Source organism: Ornithodoros turicata, chromosome 1 (assembly GCF_037126465.1).
Source record: "Ornithodoros turicata isolate Travis chromosome 1, ASM3712646v1, whole genome shotgun sequence".
Taxonomy (NCBI): Eukaryota; Metazoa; Arthropoda; class Arachnida; order Ixodida; family Argasidae; genus Ornithodoros; species Ornithodoros turicata.
In genome coordinates, this window is record NC_088201.1 from 143540657 (window position 1) to 143546967 (window position 6311).

A 6311-nucleotide genomic window follows, 5' to 3' on the forward strand; every position below is an offset into this window, starting at 1 on the left:
ATCCAGTTGTTCACTCAAACTGGATGAAACTGGCTTTAAGAAGTATAGGACAGTCAATAGCCACTACGCTCCGGAAGTGCTAGTTCTTAATCGATGTGGATCATCAGATTTGTGCACGGCTGTGAACAACGTCAAAGTTGAGCGGGTGGTTCAGGTATTTAAATTTAAAGAGCAATGGGTGCGTAACCTAGTCAATGCAGCCTATTGCTGGTATCTTGTCTCAAAGGAGTTCGAATTGTCAAATCAATAAAAATCTCTCATCTTAAGCCTATAGTCTGGAATCATTCAGTACATTGTCAAAAATGTAGAATACCGTTTGCAACAAATTATGTCTTTCTGCTGTATATTCTAACTGCCAGTGCACCTTGATGTAAGTGACCAAACGGAATTCATACTTGTACGTTCTGGTCAAGAACTGGTACATTCAGCCAGTACTGCACGAAAACAGAATTTGTTGCAACAGTGCCTCGTTTTGGCGCATTCTTTGTGTGGGGGTGGAAGGACCCCCCCAGTCCCGAGGCTATCAAGTGACTCCCCCATGGGGTCACATGATCCCGGTAGGAGTCAAAACAGATCCATGCCAGTGGTAGTCAAATGACTCCTCTTGGTGGCATCAAATGACCTTCCTGCCTTGATGGTGTCATAGTGACTCCAGGAAGGGGGTTATATATGTGGCAGGGTTTGACTCCTCCAAGGGGAGTCACGCTGGCTCCCTTATTTTTTAGAGTGTATACTCATTACAACAGGTTTCTTCGGACGCGTCTGTCCTCATTAGCTATCCCGGGTATTCACAAGACAACAGCGAGTCGACTGACTCTGTGGATTAGAAAGTTCCAGCAATACCTCATATACTCCCAGAAATGCTATGCATGTCGCAACGAAGTTTGTTCCTTTGCAAGGCAGGCTGAAATGAAGACTGTACAACAAGCTAAAGCTAACTACCCTAGACTTGCTAAGCAAAATACGCTAGAAAGTGTCAACAACTTTTTGCGCACACACATGTGTACACAAAAGGAAGTGCCTGCACTGGTTTGAGCAACGTTAAAGCTTTACTACCCCACACAACCATTGTCCGTGGAGAGCCGACAAGGGCCCGGGCATCGGCAGCCTAGTCTGAACATCCATCGGTCGCCTACGGGACGCGTTAGTTGGGATGCTCCAATGGGCTGCATCGTAGTTCCATCTAGTTCTGCGGCACCTGTATTTTGTCAGCACAAAACATTGTCAAAGAATATCTGCAAACCCCACAGATAAGCTGCTTGAAAGCAAGGCGTTCTCGATGCTGTAGCTGGGGAACCGAAAATGAAGATGCCGCAAGAGGAAAACCAACACATTGCAGAAATACAGACAAAACACGAAAACGTTCCCTGTGTCAGAAGCGGATTAAAGTTCAACAAGGTTATATGTACCTAGCAGTTAGCCCTGATAGATTATTTCCACGTGACTGCCATGAAATCGGATTGGGGAAATCAATTGTATTTTTTAAATACTGGAGTGATTGATTGATTGAGATATAAAAAATACTGAATTTGTGTCCAGTCTCCCTTCATGTCAATTGTGGAGGTGCCATTCCGTTTCCTTTGGCAAGTACTTCAGCTCATAAACAGGGTATGTCGGATAAGTAAAAAGTCAGACATGTATAGTGGCAGTCAAATCCTTAGCAAGATTACACCAAACCACTGATCTCTATAGTAATAGGCTGGATAGCGGATTGAGGGTGCAACCGTACTGTCACCGCCCCCCCCCCCCCCCCCATCTTGGGAAGCTCAAAACATTGCAGTCCGCGATTCAGCTGCATTATCTGCATGCGCCTTTGCGTAGCATTTTTGTGATGTCATGCCCGCCTGCTGCGGTTATGGGGTGTGCTGACCGTACTGGCAAGGCACCGGGGACGACATTTCACAAGTAAGTGACTTGGTTTTACAAATAAATGTGATTTATTAGTCCACGAGCGGGGTGACAAAACGTTGCTGTTGAAGCATGTGCGCGGCACCTTGTGAATCGTATCTCAAGATCTAAACGTTAAACTTAAAGCCGTACGTTATCTGGATAGAGTCATTGTGATAGTCTAGACTTCCTGCAGTTCACGGGTATGGCCTCGGCACGCAGCAGGCGTTGAAGTGCGCTTGTCAGGTGTGGTATCTACGGCTCAGTTTGTTGGTCACGGTATCGACGATTGCGTGCTTGGATAACCCTTGTCGTCCCTTCCGTAATTGATGGCACAAATTGTTCAATGCAGGTTGACTGGACGCCGTCGACGACATCACTGGTCTGCAGCAAACATTTTAAAAACAAATGCTTCGACAGAACATGCCAAACCGTTCGACTGAGGCCTGACGCTGTGCCCAACAAGTTCGACTTCCCAGAACACCTCCAGAAAGTAATAATGCATGCGTCATATGTAGAGGCCGTATTGATATGCACTAAAAGCTGGCTGAGCACACATGCATGAAAAATTAATTAATCTTGCTCAAAATATGCACCGCTAGGAATTCACTTGCATGCATTTAAAACACGCAACAAATTCACAGGGGCAAAAGTATTTTACTAAAGTACATAAGTACTAAAGTACAAAAGTATGTAGTGTACATTAAGCATGCACAGTTGGAAGCATAGATCGAGAAGTTGCCCGTGAAAATGAATTCGTTACAAAGTTACCGTGTGAAAAATGTAACTAAGTTATTCAGCCCGAAACGTAGCTCGCAGTTACAGAGTTACTTAAACAAAGGAACGAGTTACTCTCAAGTTACTTCGGACACAAAATAGCACTACACAGGTGCAGTTGAGTTCGAGCCTGAGGTGCCTGCGTTGAGTTTTCGTTTATGTCCAACAATTCGAACGCTTTACATCTTATTCCCTGTGGGCACACGATGGTTCAGCTTCATTTCAATAGCAGCAGTTCTTACTTCCTGAACAGAATACTGTCATTGACTGGACATCACGTTTTATGACATAAAATGCCGTGGAAGAACCATAAAGAAAGCAAGGAAATAAGTGGACGTGAGTGAAAAGCGAATTAAAAGTAACTTGGAACTTAGCTTAAATTACTTTGGCAAAGTTACCTGAAAAAGGAGTTCCTCTGAAAGTTACCACGGTGCAAAAGTAGCGAGTTAAGTTATGTAGTTTCCAAGAAAAGAAACAGTAACAGTAACGAGTTACCTCGAACTCTGGTTGAAAGTGTGTATTCGCATGAAAATCTAGCCTCTAGAATCATGTTCCCTAGTTAAGAGTTTCAAGCGATGGCTGATGATTGAAATCAGTACTGCACGAAGGGCACCTTAAAGCTGCAGCTAGTCCAATATATGAAAACACTCCTGAATTCTGCATTCATATGCAGTAAAAGCCACTCCATATTGGATAGGACAATACTAAGATGGGCAAAAGCATATAAAGAAAAAAGTATTGCATGAAAATTTTGCCTAACGTACAAACTCGTATTAGTACGACATACAAACACACCAGTCACATGTCGCTTTGGTGCGTTCCAGCATGTTTACTTTACTTACAGACAATAAATAATTTTTCAACCTCGAATGTCTACTCTTTATTCTCCCTGCTTAAGTTTGCGACAGTATATGTTTGAATGCAGCCCAAATGAAAACAATGTGATCCGTCTGATCAAACAAGCTTCCCAGTGCTACAGCAGTATTGGACTGTACCACCTTGCCAAGGAATATACAGAGAAGGTGACAGCCAGGCCTCACTGCGAAAGAAATTGTCAAGGTTGATCATATTCAACAACCATTAATGCACTCTTCCCACTTACCTGGTTGACTGCTTCAAACTTGCTGTTGCAACTGGACTTGTGATACTTCGATGTTGGAGCTTTCACCACAAGACCTTGCTACTTAGCCTTTTTATGACTTATTCACTCTACCTCTAGTCATTTTGAACTGTCTTTACCGCCATTTACTTCCCCAGTGCACATATTTCTAGTCGATATGTTTTTACCGTAATATAGCCTTTATATCACATAATATCATTCTAGTCCTTTGGAAGTGCTTTAGTGCCGTACGGCATTTCGTGTTATAACTAGTCATATCCAAACTTCCTGTGCAAAGCATAATGTTTGTACCCAAGCATATTAAGGTGGTTACATAAACAAACGTGCTAAACATTCCTTGGCATTCCACACCCCCGAGCAGAAAGGAAATGGGAGAAACACGAGAAGCAACACGCTGCACACGCTGACAGACGACAAAGGAAACGTAACACAACACCACACAAAACCAGCAAATCACATAATCGAAGTTCACAGTACAAAATTGGAACGACACGACCTCACACGAGTACAAAATAGACAGGAAATAACATGTATGTGACGGGATTTCACACAAAAAGCGTAAGGAATCCAATCACGAGGGAATTCTGCAGCGATCCGTGGCAAAATTTTAGCGAAGCAGCAAGGGAAGCGCTCACAAACAGCACAACTTGTCACAGCTTACATGCATTCCAATGGGCCGTAATGGCTCTTTTGAGCACCGCAATGTGGCGGCTGGTTGGCGTACCCTTTCCCGCGGTACCCTCACCCATCCGCTATCCAGCCTTTATACATAGAGATCAGTGCACCAAACAGCCAGGAGTTATCAAGGCGAGCTCTACACACCAGTTAGTTTTGGTTTTCGCTGCCTCGCTAATCCGGCTGAGAGAATCCGAGTGACATCGACAGCATCGGCCAAGATGGCGGAACGCGTGATGTGCACTGATCTCGATTGTAAAACGCTGGATGGCGGATAGGGAGCGCGAGCGTGAAGAAACCGGCCGCCATCTTACTGTACCCACAACAGTCGCCGCAGCGATCATGGCAACTTCTTGCAATTACGGTCGTACCAACCGTACTGGCAAGGTTACAGGGCCTAAATTTATACAGGTGAGTCACTCTTTATCGAGGAATAAATAGGCGTCCATTCTGTATATTTAGTTGACCATTATGAAGTGTTTTTTTGCCCAAAACGAGCACTGGATGCAGGTTGCTTGATCGCTCTTCCGACGTTCAATCGAGCACACTTGCATTATACCCGGCGGCAAATACAGTTTGAGTGCATAATATGCTTGAAAGAACACGTTACACTACACAGGTAGTGTTGTCATCAATATATGTGCGAGCACTCGAGCGCTTTTTTGCATGCATTGCTAGCATGGTACACGGTGTTCTCTGCGGAAGCAAGTGGCCAAGTGCCACATTCATTTCTTTGAATTACCTTCACGCACAAGTTCGGTATTACGTCATAATGAGACCACGATTGTCACCTTTTTTCATGTATTGGTATTGTTTTGTGCCTTGGTTTGATTTGTGACAAAGAATCCTACGTAACGGTGGTGTGGCGCGACTTGTATAACGCCTTTGTGTCTGAGCTGTATCGTCAGCTTGTTACGATAGTAATAATTTGTAGCGTGTCGTGCTATTTGTAGCAGTTTTTAAGGCAAAAGTGGTCTCTCAATACAGGTTTTGTCATGAGGGCTACCCAGTGAATTATCTGTGCAGTGTGATACGGCTGGGTGTACAGGTAAGTATCACGTTCCTCATCCACTGGTTTCTACTTTACAGGAAGGAACAACCTCAGTGCACGCACTGTGGTTAGCCTCTCTCAGTTCTGCATATTTTCTTACATGTTCACATCAGAAACACACCTTAGACTTTAGGCTCCTTCACCCAGCAATAAAATAATTAGAGATTGTACTTCTTCTTAGAATAGTTTTTAATCTTTTTAATTTTTAGAAGATACAGGGATTGTAAACCATGTTTTAAACTGATGTTTTAACATTTGTCCAATGCATTTATTAAACAACATATTCATTTTTAACTGGTTGCACCCAAACCAATGTTCTGATGTATTATTTCTTTTGTTGTCGATGCACCATAAAAATTGGAATAATCATCATCAATGCAGGTTACTTCACAGCTGCCTCAACATACTCAAGAAATGGGTGCAGAACCTGCGTAATGCCCACAAACTTTGACTACCACAGCACCTCCGTAAAGTAAAGGCATATGTGTCACATGGGATTTTTAAAGGCATTCACAGTATATAATACCTTGTATGAACTGTTGTTGATCTAAGCAGCCTCTACAGTACACTCTCAGAAATTAAAACTTGTCAGGGAACTGTGATAATTGTTCCAGTTAATAGGCATGCATATGTACGCTATAAGAAGAAAATTATTTATTGAGAATGCACTACTGTTGATCACACTCGTGCAGCTGTAGGTTTACCTTCGGCCTCTTGGAACTCTTTTTTTTAGTTGCCTTAGCTGCAGGAGGAGTGTCATCGAGCATGTCAACTACTTGCAGAAATATTGACGTATTTAAG

The 6311-nt window shown here is 43.2% G+C and overlaps 1 long non-coding RNA gene across 1 annotated transcript; it reads left to right on the top strand.

Moving 5' to 3' along the window:
- The first annotated feature begins 4749 nt into the window (after positions 1–4749).
- On the top strand, positions 4750–5968 carry LOC135370336 (uncharacterized). Its single transcript, XR_010415304.1, has 3 exons — positions 4750–4870; positions 5447–5507; positions 5892–5968. It is a non-coding gene; the product is annotated as an uncharacterized LOC135370336 (long non-coding RNA).
- Positions 5969–6311: the final 343 nt, after the last annotated feature.